Here is a 14865-nt window from a genome sequence, read left to right as displayed (position 1 = left end):
ATATCAAACTTTTCAGAGATTTAAAATTCATACTGCATGCCTGACACTTTTCGGTAGATATGCCAGCTTAAGACAGCGTTTCGTGATTCAAAATCATATCAAACAATTTCTTTTATTACTGTAAGCGGTGGAAATCAATTTGCAAGTACATTAGGTGTTTACGGAGATAGCTGAGCTCACCACGACCGTCAGCTACACTATACATAAAAGGTTACACACATTTGGTGTCCCAGGATTCGTGATCATCGGTCATGTAAAACTCGAATGTTACGTGCATAAATATTTTCTCTTTTGCTTATTCGATAAACGTCATTAGAGAAATACCTACTGTATGTGTGTAATACTCTGTTGAATTGTAATGCAACTTTTTATGATACAGTATATTAATTTCGGGCAATTAAAAGTATGCATGTATTCTCTTCTATCAAGTTCCGCTTATAGGTTGAATGATTGGTTCTTTAAGGATTAGCAGTATATAACAAAACAACAGAAATTTCCAGTAAATAAACAACATCTTTATAAACAACCCGTCTGTCCAATACATATTTACCGTTCTGTCCGTAGAACTGGATACTTAAAATATTCTAAAGAGTTGTCCCCCTTAGAAAAGAATGCCATTTATAAAGAAATAAAAAACAGTAAAGTTTAAGCACTCGAACATTGTTGCAAATGCATCAAAACGAAGACATGCAACAGCTTTTTAAAAATAGTGAGTTTTAAAGGCGTTGGACTGTCCAGAAATGTAGCCCCTTCATGCAGTCCCTTTCCGAAATTCAATACATACATGAGTAAATTGACAATGGTTTTGTGGAATAATATAAATGTTTTATATGCTGTTTAATTTTCATGTAAAACAATGCTTTGTTTCTATGATTTGGTGATGTTCGAACCGTTCTTCTCCGAAACATGGACCTAACTCTTAAGCAGGTCAAAACATGGACCTAACACTTAAGAGGTCTAAACTGGACCAAACTCATAAGTAGGTCAAAACATGGACCTAACTCTTAAGTAGATCAAAACAAGGACCTAACTCTTAAGTAGATCAAAACATGGACTTAACTCTTAAGTAGGTCAAAAGTTGGACCTAACTCTTAAGTAGGTCAAAACATGGACCTAACACTTAAGTAGGTGAAAACATGGACCTAACTCTTAAGTAGGTCAAAACATGGACCTAACACATAAGTAGGTCAAAACATGGACCTTACACTTAAGTAGGTCAAAACATGGACCAAACTCTTAAGTAGATCAAAACATAGACCTAACTCTTAAGTAGGTCAAAAGTTGGACCTAACTCTTAAGTAGGTCAAAAGTTGGACCTAACTCTTAAGTAGGTGGACCTAACTCTTAAGTAGGTCAAAAGTTGGACCTAACTCTTAAGTAGGTCAAAACATGGACCTAACTCTTAAGTAGATCAAAACATGGACCTAACTCTTAAGTAGGTAAAACATGGACCTAGCTCTTAATTAGGTAAAAACATGGACCTAGCTCTTAAGTAGGTCAAATCATTGACCTAACTCTTGGACCTAACTCTTAAGTAGGTCAAAGTTGGACCTAACTCTTGGACCTAACTCTTAAGTAGGTCAAAAGTTGGACCTAACTCTTAAATAGGTCAAAACATGGACCTAACTCTTAAGTAGGTTAAACATGGACCTAGCTCTTAATTAGGTCAAAACATGGACATAGCTCTTAAGTAGGTAAAATCATTGACCTAACTCTTGGACCTAACTCTTAAGTAGGTCAAAAATTGGACCTAACTCTTGGACCTAACTCTTAAGTAGGTCAAAAATTTGACCTAACTCTTAAATAGGTCAAAAACATGGACCTAACTCTTAAGTAGGTCAAAATATGGACCTAACTCTTAAATAGGTCAAAACATAGACCTAACTCTTAAGTAGGTCAAAACATGAACCTAACTCTTAAGTAGGTCAAAATTTGGCTTAGACAGCTTCGCTGAAAATACTAACAAAGACAATAGCAATAATAGCAATAAAAAGCTAACCAAACAGCATTAACAAGATTATGACGAACAGAAAATAATCCACTATCCGGAGATGGTCGTAATTTGTACTTTTGGCTTTGCACAATAAGAATATCACAAATGTCTTCGAGATTCATGTAAACAGTCTAACCTTTTTAAAGTGATCAGCACTTTAATACTGTCTCTATTCTCTATATAGTATGGACTTCTCGCCTGAAACGAATGTTTATTTATTTGCGAGGAACTATAATACAAGTTTTACACAAAAAAAGCAGAAAGGTAACATAAAATATCATAAATAATATTATATCATAATACAATATAGTAAAGCCCGTCCGCTTAGCTCAATAGGGAGAGCGCAGATCAACGGATCTCGGGGGTCGTGAGTTCGAGCCCTGGGCGAGGCGTATGTTCTCCGTGACGATTTAATAAAAAAACATTATGTCTGAAATCATTCGTCCTCCACCTCTGATTCATGTGGGGAAGTTGGAAGTTACTTGCAAAGAACAGGTTTGTACTGGTACTGTTGAAAACGGCGTTAAACCCAAAACAAACAAACAAAACCAATACAGTAAAAAAATGCATCGCTTACTTTATTTGCAAAATTAATCCTGCAAACATGAGATGCAAAGATGTGTTCACAGTCTGAGAGAAAAGATTTCTTAGGGGCTTCCATAACGTTCTAATATTTTTATGCGCTTTAAGTTCGGTTCAGTGCAGAATGCTTTTGCACCAACTGGACAGACATATGCGTAATCCCCGAGTCATCACCATGACAAGCAGGTAGCTTGGCTCCACCAGCAAAACAAGCAGCTGATCATTGAGATAACAATTATGTCATAGTCACTGTACTCAACTCCACCGATAAAGTAGAAGGTGAGCCACCTAATGGTTTGAAATATTAAGGTATCCGATCAACAAACCGTTATATATTGCGCCAAGTGTAGGCTGCATTTCATTTCGCTGACATTTATTTGATTATTGATTATTAAGATTGATGTAAATAGTTTTGTGAAATATTGTGAAATACTTGCATTTTGTTTGTATTTTTTTCAATTTATTTGTGCATTTTTTTTTTTTCAGAATAACGTTGAAATTTTCAACTGATTTCTCTTCACACACAATGATTGACCAGTTATCACTTGTAGCTTTTCATGTCAAACACCAATACAATAGACGTGAACTACTTGATATTGGAAAGTATGCCCGGGGGAAATTTCGGCCTGATATTCCTCTTTTAACAACAATAAAACGGTTAGGTATTTTAAAATACAGAGGTTCAAGAGGAGGTAAACATAAAGTTAAATCAATATGGGATGTCAATAAAGGGGCCCATTTGTATAATTTACAAGTACTGCCTGAAGAAATCACAATTATAGTTCGACCACGAAATGAAATCTGTATAAACAGTTCAAATTGTATGGATAACCAAAACCTTGAAATTCAGCAGCAAAATACCAAAAATGTTACCAAAATTAGATGTGAATCCATTACAACAGGAAGAAGTGGGAAGAAAATTCGTGTATGCAGTTTCAACCCAAGATCTGTCAAAAATAAGACGGTTTCTCTGTGTGATCACACAGTTTCAAATGAATTTAATTTGGTAGCACTCACTGAGACTTGGCTCGGAACTACCATGGATAAAACGTGTAGTGGCGAACTTGTACCGAATGGATATTCAATTAAAAGTGTGGCACGGTGCAGCAGCAGCCGTGGAGGGGGTGTGGCTCTCATACATAAGTCTGCATTTACTCTTCGTGTTGTTGCATCTAGTCGTGACAAAGATTTTAAACAATTTGAATACATGGATTGTAATTTGAGCATCAATGGATTTTCTGCACGAGTGGCAATGATATATAGACCACCACCAACAAAACAAAACGGTTTAAAAACTAGTATGTTTCTAGAGGAAGAGTGGCCTACTTTCCTGGGCAGGTATGCTACAGTTGATAAAGACATCTTCATTGTGGGAGACATGAATTTCCATCTTGATATTCCATCAGACCGAGATGCTATCAGTTTTAAAAGTGTACTTCCGTCATGCGGTATGCATCAACATGTGAACGGACCAACCCATGCCCGCGGTCATACATCAGATGTTGTAATAACCAGGAACGACAGCAAAATAATATCATATGTCGAGGTCATCGATCCAGGTCTTTGTGACAATACTGGTAATACAAGGGGCTATCAAAAAATACGTAGACATTCGGTATATTAAGCAAATGGTTTGTAATAGATAATCGAAATATACACAGCATAAATATTTAATTTTCACCCAATAAATGTTGAAAATTTTACAGTAAACAAATCAAAAGTTACATTTTCATGGTATTATAAAATTAGTCACTGCTTACAGCATGGCGCACACGGTGCAAGTAAAACGACGTCAGCGACGTCTGTCATTTAAACTTTTTCAAAGTACTCGCCGTTTTTCTCTATACATTTCGTGTGTCTCCGGACCCAAGTGTTATAGATACCTCTGTACCAATCACTTGACTTCTGGGAAAGTATAGTTCTCGTGGCGTATCGCAACTGATCAAGATTGTCAAATTTGTGACCGCGCAATTCGGACTTTAAGGCAGGAAAAACACTGAAATCCATGGGTGCGAGGTCCGGACTATATGGAGGATGAATCAGCCATTCAAACCCCAGAATATCCATTTCAAGGGTGGTTGATTCGGCACGATGGGCTGGTGCATTGTCCTGATGAAATATAATATGTTCAGCTGCAATGTGTGGTCGTTTCTTTCGTAACGCATGCATCAAGTCTCGTCTGATGACCTGAAAATTGAGAGATGTCTTATCTTCAAATCACGTGCTTACGCATTTTGTTCAAATGGAATACTTCATGTATGTTATTCAAATACTGAATTACTTTAGATTATTATAATAATAGTAGTTTCAAAAATACAAATATTCATATTACATTGTTATATAGAATATCATAACAAACCTTTGAATAGTATGCTGCTGTGACCGTCTGTCTTTGTGGTACTGCGTGACTTAGGATCATTCCTTCCATGTCCATGAAGAATATAAACATATTCTTTTTTGCCGATTTCACAACTTTTGCTTTTAATGGAGGTGGTGATGATGATCTCTTCCACTGGGACGATTGTTGTTTACTTTCCGTGTCATAAAAGAACAGCCAGGTTTCGTCTGTCGTGATGATTCTATTCAAGAACGCATCGCCTTGGTTGTTGTAACGGCGCAGAAATTCCCTGAATGCCACAACACGACGACTTTTGTCATCAGCAGATAGTAAACGAGGTATCCAACGGGCACATTTACGGTTTCTCAGTTAATATTGTTTGTATAGTTCCGTAACTCACATGAATTCTATCGCATATTTCCACTATAGTGATTCGCCTGTCTTCATCCCCGACGTCGTTCACTCGTTGAATCATTGCAGAAGACACAAGTTTTGGCCGTCCTCTTCCGGAATCGTCCTCAAGTGATTCCCTTCCTTCTCGAAAACGTTTGTGCCACTTATACACAAGTGCCCTACATACCGGCAGTTTCAAATTGGCATCTGACAACATATTCATGGTTTCCGAGGGAGTTTTATTCAGTTTAACACAGAATTTAATAGCAGCGCGCTGCTCCGTCAATTTCGGCGTTGTCATTGTTTTCATTTTACGATTTCACACCTGTACTACAAAACATTGAATATTTCAATAACGTGTTATATTATGACGTCATAATTTTGCACACTTATTATTATGACGTCAGACAACGTAAATATGATGTTTTGGCGCAATTTGACTTTAATCACCAGGACAATATGCATAAACAAGTTGCGCCATAGGAGCGTACATATGGTCGTTTAAACACAAGAAACACATTTTAAAACGTTATAATATATTATTTGTTTTTCATATTAGGTAAATTATACATGAATAAACACAAATTAACAAATCAATTATAGACAACGCCATATTTCAGTAGTCAGTTACATATGTCTACGTATTTTTTGATAGCCCCTCGTATGCCACAGGATCACTATGCAATTCACTTCAACGCCTGTGCCGCTAAACCAGCTCCGATACGGAAGAAAGTTTCTTTTCGGAAATTACGCTCTATTGACGTAAGTTCTTTCAAACAAGACATCTCAGCGTCCCTTGCACTAAATACGTTTCCAGAAGGCGCAGACGTGGATCAGCTAGTAAATGCATATTCAAAAGGAGTATCCTTACTGATAGATAAACACGCTCCTTTAAACACAAAAGCTATCGTTCTTCGACCTAGCTGTCCGTGGTTTACAGACGAACTTCATGAGGCTAAACACTTAAAACGCAAGCTTGAGCGGAAGTGGCGTAAATCTTAACTAACAATCGACCATCATCATTATAGGGACCAATGTGCTACCATGAATAAACTCCTAATTCAGGCCCGAACCGACTACTTCTCTGATAAGGTGAAGTCGTGTAGCACTGACCACAAACGTTTGGCCAAGATAACCAAAAATCTACTAGGAGACAGCCAAGATGCTTACCGTCCCTCTAACACATCATCAAAGGAACTTGCGCAGAAGTTAAGTGACTTTTTCATCGAGAAAATTGAGAACATTAGGAATGATATTATTTCGCATAGCCAAACTGATCGTGATTCAGTAGACTTGCATTGTCCAGAACATCAAGAAGTAGCAAACTGTCTTATTGATTTGGCTCCTACAACGATAGTAGAGGTAGAACAAATTATACAAAAATCTCCAAACAAATCCTGCGAACTTGATACTTTACCTACATGGCTTCTGAAGAAATGTCTCGATGAGCTCTTGCCGCTCATAACAAACATCATAAATACATCAATGGAATTAGGCTATGTACCAAAAGAGTTTAAAAGTGCTAGGATAAGACCCCTGCTTAAGAAACCAGGTCTTGAACCAAACATTCTCAAAAACTACAGGCCTGTATCTAACCTCCCTTTCATTTCAAAAATCTTAGAAAAGGTAGTAGATGCGCGTCTTGAGCGGCACTTGAGTGAAAATGAGCTACATGAGGGACTGCAGTCTGCTTACAGAATGTTTCATTCAACTGAGTCGGCTTTCATAAAGGTACAGAATGACATCCTCACATCTCTCGATCAAAATTCTGTAACAGTCCTCGTGCTACTCGATCTTTCTGCGCCTTTCGACACGATTGATCACCAAACACTGTTACACCGGCTCGAACATCATTTTGGAGTCACAGACAAAGCACTTGAATGGATGTCATCATATCTTAGTGACCGCTATTAAACTGTATGCGTTGATGGTGAGTTGTCGACGCCTACGTTGTTGAAATACAGTGTGCCCCAGGGATCAGTGCTTGGTCCAAAGAACTATATCATGTACACTAAACCCGTGGGTGCCATATGCAGACGTCATGGACTTCTTCATCATTTCTACGCTGATGACTCTCAATTATACATATCTTTTAAGCCGATAGAGGCTGTGGCCAGAAGTGAAGCTTTACGCCGCATTGAGAGCTGTCTGGCTGACATTGTCTCGTGGATGAATTAATTCCAACATGCTGAAGCTCAATGCTGATAAAACTGAGTTAATGCTATTGACATCAAAGCGTAACTCCAAGTACATTGATGACGTTTCTGTGAAGGTCGGTGATTCTGTGATAAAATCCACGAAATGTGTTAGGAATCTTGGAGCAGTATTTGTCAGCGGTATGGATATGAAACAACAAGTCAACTCGGTGTGCCGGGCTGGATATGCACAACTTTGCAGAATATGTCACATCAGACGGTATCTTACCAGTGATGCCACAAAAACCCTTATAAACAGCCTGGTTACTTCAAGGTTAGACTACTGTAATGCCTTGTTAAGTGGTATACCAAACAGCATACTTAACCAGTTGCAACATGACCAGAACACTGCAGCTCGCGTAATCACTAAGACGCCCCGTCGCAATCATATAACACCGGTTCTGAAGGAGCTTCACTGGTTGCCAGTAAAATACAGGGTGCAGTACAAGGTTCTGACCCACACCTTTAAGGCTTTACACAATCAGTCCCCTGCCTATATTAATAGACATTGTCTGCTTAAGCTGATGTGGACAATGAACTGTGAATGCGCCGTAAATCCTGGGGGTCTTCTCAAAACATAATTGTATGTTGTTCACTGTCATTATTGGACAATTTAAATGAATATCACTAGTGGATCCAGAGGGGTGCATCCGGCGCGTGCCCCCTCTAAAATCTCCGGAGCATAGGTAATAGGTAATTTGTCTTCTGTTCTGGGTAAAATAAGTGCAAAATATACATTTTTGTTGCTCGCTACGCTCAGGTACATAATTTGTCTTTTGTTCTGACTGAAAAATATAAAATATGGATTTTTTCTCGCTCGCTAAGCTCGAATACGTAACTTGTCTTTTGTACTGGGTGCAAAATAAAAAAAAATGCATTTTTTTCTATCACATTGTTAATTTGTCTTCTGTTCTGGGTGAAAATTATGCATTTTTTCTCGCTCGCTATGCTCACACATAAAAAGTCGGACAAAGTTTGCACGAGCTCCTATCAAGTTCTTTACAATTTTTATGTTAAATAGTCCTAGGTAAAAAACAAAAACAAACAAAGAAAACTATCAAACAGGGAATGCCACGCACCAAACGCGCAGCCTCCTCAAAACGAAAAACGAACCCCCCCCCCCAGCACGCACAACGCGTGCTACCACACACACACACACGACACACACACACACACACACACACTCAAAGCCAACACATAAGGACAAGACGAACAATAAGCATACACACACGCGCGTACACAAAGTCAACACACAAGGACAAAACGAACAAACAAAGGAACATAGTGGGGCACCGCCTTGGAACGGTCAGTGGCAAAAACACCACTAGGGAGCTTAAACCGGTTTATGGTGAGCACCCAACCTCACTCTTACCCCCACCATGTTCCAAAGACATGGGACAGTGTAAATAAAAATAATCCCCTCCAGATGAATCTCTAACACACGTAATGGAAACAAAAAGGCATGGCATCCCCATAAAAATCCACAGAAATTGGGCTAAGTAATTCCGAAATACTTGTGAAGAGTATGTCTGACAACTGATAAAACATGACTATAGTTTGCATGTTATTTGTATTGATTTTGTCGCAAAACCTGTCAATACCAAATAAAGTACCTCAGAACGCCCAGAATGCACCAGATGGATCCATTGTTTTCAAACTTTTCCGGGGAGCATGCCCCCAACCCCCGATCCCCCTACTTGCTCTATACTACAAATAATTTAAGCCCCCCTCTTACAACAAATCATGTAACCGCCCCTGAATATTTGTATAGGAATGTTTTCATAAGACATTAGAAGAGATACTGTAACCAAGCACGAGTAAAGTGTTTTATCAAGAGCTTTCCAAAATATTAGTAAATAGTAAATCTACATATGTTTCCCATTTCATTAGGTACAATTTTTTTCTGCCTTCGTCATATGTGCGTCCATCAGTCCGTTTTCACATAGCCTGATTTAGCTTCTCAAAATCCTCTGCTAGGATTTAAACGAATTCACAGAAATGATATTTATTTTATACTAACTGATGAAATACTGTGTTTTATCAGTGAGATATAATCCATACCACTCACTGATATCACTCACTGTAAATGCCGATCTGCATGTACATTGTGTATGAATTATAAGTTATTTGTTTAAAACATGATGAACATTGTAGCCGCACTTTGTTCTTTACAGTATATTTCTTCAAATTATTTTACTTAATGAGAATTTCATAACGTTATGCAGCAAAAATTAAAATAAAATCGAACTTTATGCTGTGTGCTTCTTTCTAACGTCACATGTCTGACATCATGTCTGTTTACGCGAGATATTTTCCATATTCACGAAAAACAAACATATATATCGTCTATGTATAAAGCCTTGTTGTGCGTATCCTCGGACGTTTATGAAGACTTAGGGTCCTTTAAATTTATTTTTTGAATAAAATTTGTCCGAACCGCTTTATAATTAGCAGGATTTGAATACAATTTTATTGGAATGATCCGTAATAAATTCTAGCTGAGCATGTATTACAGGGTTTATATTTAAATGATCTTGTACTGAGTAATGGCCCTTTGATTACCATATATAAAGTCTATGAAGAGATTTCTGTAATTTATCTTCAAACCTTCTGACCAGATTTCATTGAAGCTTTAAGGGATTTACTGAAATAATATGTGCATATCGTTGCTACATACTGCTCGAAATATTTTTCCGGAGTTATGTTCAATATTGATTTTCCTGCAGTGAAAAAAAATTGTTTGGACTACTTTTCCTAATATGCTGTTTGAGTGATTTGACTGAAACGTCTTAGGAATCGTTAAATTTCTAATTTTTCACAACTTATAGATCTTATGTTGAATGATTATAAAAAATAAATTGTATTTCGTTAGGCCTAAAAGATATCGATTTCCGGTAACATGCTCAAAAGAAATTAGGGTAGGTAGGTCGGAATTTTTTTTTTTTTTTTTTTTTTTTTTTTTTTTTTTTTTTATCAAGGGAGTCTTTTCGGAAATTATTTTTGTGTAGAAAAAATGAATACAAATTAGGGGTTTATGTCATTAGAGCCATCAGGAAGTTGATTTCTAACATCACTGACCATGTGTAAAGCATAGAAAGTGCAGTTCGGCAACTTTTTGTCAAAAAGTTGAAAACATTATTCTCCAAGGTCATAAAACATTTAGGGTCGGGCCAGAATTTTAAGGTAGGTCGGGATACCGGAAACAAACATTTTTATTTCTTTACGCCGCCTTATTTGAGATAGAAATTCCTTTTTCATCATTTTGGGAACGCCACCAACACCAGTGGAATTAGGAAAATGCTCTTTGAAATTGTTTTATTTGGGAAAATTTGCAAATAAACAATATCTAAGTAAAGATATTTTTGTGTAAAATATTAGTGTATTGCATTTCAAAAATTGTTCAACAGTATAACTGTTGTTTTAATGACCTAAATATACATACAAATTAGAAAAAAAACTATTTTAAAACGGCAAAATTCCTAAAAAGTAACACTCGGTTGGTAATTTTAAATTCAGAACTGGAAAAAAATACTTTCTATAATTTGGGATTACCTCTTTTTACTGGGGGCAGATTTATAGGGTATAAACCCTGCTTGAATTTTTTGTCAACGCTTCAACGGTTTCAATGATAGTAGAAAGTGCTTGGTATAAAGCCTTGTTGAGCATATCATTGGCACGTACGCTCGAAATAATGTTTGCGGAGTTATTATTGTGAATTTGAAAAGAAAATGTTTTGAAACGGTCCCTATACAGTCCGTATTCTGTGTTCACAGTCAGACTTCACATAAACCGACAATTAGGGATATGCTAGAAGTGTATAAACTGGTCAGGACCCTAAGATCACAAGACACGCTGTCACTGGTTATGCCAGAATCTAAAACCATGATGTATGACAATCGCAGCTTTTCGTGCACTGCTCCAAAGCTTTGGAACTCCCTTCCTGTCAAGATCAGGGAAGCTGACACGCTAGCTGCTTTCAAAAGCCTGCTCAAAACCCACTTCTTTGTACAATATTTGTTAACTGACCGATACATTTTTTCTTTATTTTGTTTTTAAGTTATGCTTGTTTTCATTCATGATTTTTGTTAATGTGGAATGCATTATTTTTGTATATGTGTTTGTTTGTATTTTTGCAATTTATTCTGTAAAGCACTTTTGAACGTGTACAGATGCATGAAAAGAGTGCTATATAAATGTGGTATAATAATAATAATAATAATAATAACAAATAAGCAAGTTTTATATAACAGTGCTATAAAACTATACGAGGGTGGGATCAAAAGTAATGCAACCAATGGTGTTAAATGACAACTAAAGGTTGGATTAAGAAAATCTTTATTTCAAACCTTCAAAGTAATCTCCTTTGACAGATACACAACGTCTCAATCTTTTAATCCAATCCTTAAAAGCTTTCTGAAAGTGTTTTTCAGGTATATCACTAAAGAGGTTAAATATGGCGACCCCAACTTTTGGCGGGATGTATATTTTCTGTCTGCAAGCTTTTTCTTGAGATGAGGGAAACGGAAAAAGTCACAGGGGGGCTAGATCCGGAGAATAGGGTGTGTGTTCTAGAACATGTACTCTCTGTTTATTCAGAAACGACGTCACAGTCCCAGCCTTGAGACTCGAGGTGTTGTCATGTAACAAATGGATGCCTCGGATACCCGTCTTTGGTCGACGTTTCTGGAAATACTTGAGAAGCTTTTTAAGAACTTTTTTTCTTATAAAACTTGGCATTCATTGACTTGCCTTTAGGTACAGGAACCTGGATGGCGAGACCTTTAGTAGTGAAAAATATGGCATACATTACCTTTTCACACTTGTAATCCTTTTGGCAATGCAAGGCCTTCTGGCATTTTTGGTGAGCCATACTCGGTTACTAATTTTTCGATGCGGTTCGAAGAAATATATACAAGACTCATCACCTGTTACTACATTCATAAATGTTTTTGATCGTATCTTGGAAACCTTTTCAAAAGCTTGTGCGCCATCTTAACGTGCGTGCGTTTTTGCTCATCAGTGAGCAAATGCGGGACCCACCAAGCACTTTTCTGCTTCAATTCCAAAATATTTCGCAGAATGCGCAACACAGATGCTTTTGAAATGCCAACGATGTCTGCAATCTGCTGAGAAGTATATCTTGCGTCAGAAAGTACTTTTTGTTTGATTTTTTCAACAATCCTTGGACTACTTGCATACTTAGGTCAACCAGTTTTAGGCGCATTTTTTACAGACTCCATGCCTGCACAAAATTTTCTAACCAATCTGCAAACTGTGGAAAAGGACATTGCATTATTACCATAAACAGCACATATGTCTGCATAAATGTCCTTTGAACCTCTTCCGAGTGAAGCGCAAGTTTGATAATTTATATTCAAATTGTAATTTTATGAATAAATTATACTTACCTGACATATGTACATATAGATTTTCTTCCGTCAAGGGACGTAACTCGCTCTAATAGTAAATCCGGTACGGTCCGTTTTAAACGGATTTTAGCCTACCGGAAGAAGTCAAACATGTGCAATATAAAAGTGAAAGCAGTGATGTTTGACATTCATTTTTCAGTGGTGCCATACAAGGCGACCTAACTTTTAAAGTGGGGAGGAGGGAGGGTTGTTACACATGTCAGGTAAGTACAATTTATTCATAAAATTACAATTTGAATACAAATTATCAAAATTTATTTTATAAATTAGTCACTTACCTGACATATGTACATATGGATTATTCCTGATTCCTATAGCAATATATTTACAGGTGGTTGGTCTTCCACACAATCAGAAATTTATACATGTATATACACATAACTCCTCCCAGGAACTAAGTCTATCTTCTTGAATCAAGACTAGTTAATATACAGTACAATTAGATGATCCATCTTGAACAAATATAACCAGACAGTAACTTAACCCCAACATATAACTGTGTACACTATTTACAGTAGCTTCTGATACCAAGAAAGTGGACACTGTCTTCACTGAAACTCGCCGGGAAGTGAAAACTCATACTGACCAATTTATTATCGATTAATTAGATCACTTATGACCTAAGAATTTCAAAATATCAACACTGACATCTCTTAGGTAAAATTTAGTGAAAGTTGTTGAGCGACTCCAATCCGCACTGTTGAGTACATCATTCATAGAAGCTCCTTTAAACAGAGCCCAAGATGGAGCAATTGACCTAGTAGAATGCCCTTTAACTTTTGGGTCCATTAATTGATTTACTCTGTAAGCTCTCTTGATTGTTTTTACGATCCATGTTGAAATTGTCTGTGCTGAAGCAGGACGATGTGGTTTGATAGTTGTGAGAAAAAGTTTCAATTCTTCAGATTCTGTCCTGAATTCTTCAGTTCTTTTCAGATACCAAGTCAGTGCCCTTTTTGGATCTAGAAGCTTGTTTTCTCTGAAAAAAGGAACAAAAACAGTTTTACTCTGATGGTTTTGTCTGTCTTGCTTAGCTAAACCATGTCTGAGAAAGGTAATACCTTTCTTTTGAATCTTCACAGAACTGTTACCGATACGCAAAGCTTGCAAATCACTGCATCTCCTGAAAGTTGTAATGGCAATCTGAAAAACAGTCTTCCAAGTAAGATATTTGAGACTAGCTTTATCAATGGGCTCAAATGGAGGCTGTTGTAACATTTTTAAAACTAGAGGCAAATCCCATTCAGGTATCAACTTATGTAGTGGTGGTCTTGAATTAAAAACCCCTTTTAACAACCTAATAATACTAGGATGTTGTCCTACCGGGAATTTTTCGACTGGTGGTAAAACAGCCGAAAGCATAGACCTGTATCCAGGTATTGTTCTGTATTTAAGTTCTTGATCATACAAAATGGCTAAGAAATTTGCACAATCTGTTAAAGATGCCTGAAAAGGATCAATTTCTTGTGAATTACACCAGCTACTGAATTTTCTGAACTTGGAAGGATAGTCTTTTTGTGTGCCTGCTCTCCAAGAAGCCGTGAGCAATTTTCTAGTGAGTTTTGAAAAACCCTTTGCTTTGTACTGTTGGGTGATAACCTCCAAGCAGCCAGTTTTAGAAACTGGGGATGCTGGTGAATTACTCTGTTCTGACATAGGAGGTTCGATTGATCCGACAGATATATCGGGTAATCTATCAACATTTGCAGAAGTAAAGGGTACCAATGTTGTCTTGGCCACATTGGTGCAATTAAGATCAGTTCGCACAGAAAATTGCTCATGTGATTCAGAACTCTTGGAATCATGCAAAATGGTTGATAGGCATAAGCAAACATTCTCTCCCAGTGAACTGATAGGGCATCTTGTGCAAATGCTTTTGAATGAGGTTGCCAAGCACAGAACACTAGACATTGACGGTTCTCTGCTGTTGCAAAC

Source organism: Mercenaria mercenaria, chromosome 1, assembly GCF_021730395.1.
Source record: "Mercenaria mercenaria strain notata chromosome 1, MADL_Memer_1, whole genome shotgun sequence".
NCBI lineage: Eukaryota > Metazoa > Mollusca > Bivalvia > Venerida > Veneridae > Mercenaria > Mercenaria mercenaria.
The sequence above is the reverse complement of the archived record's forward strand: the minus strand, read 5'-3'. Positions refer to the sequence as shown.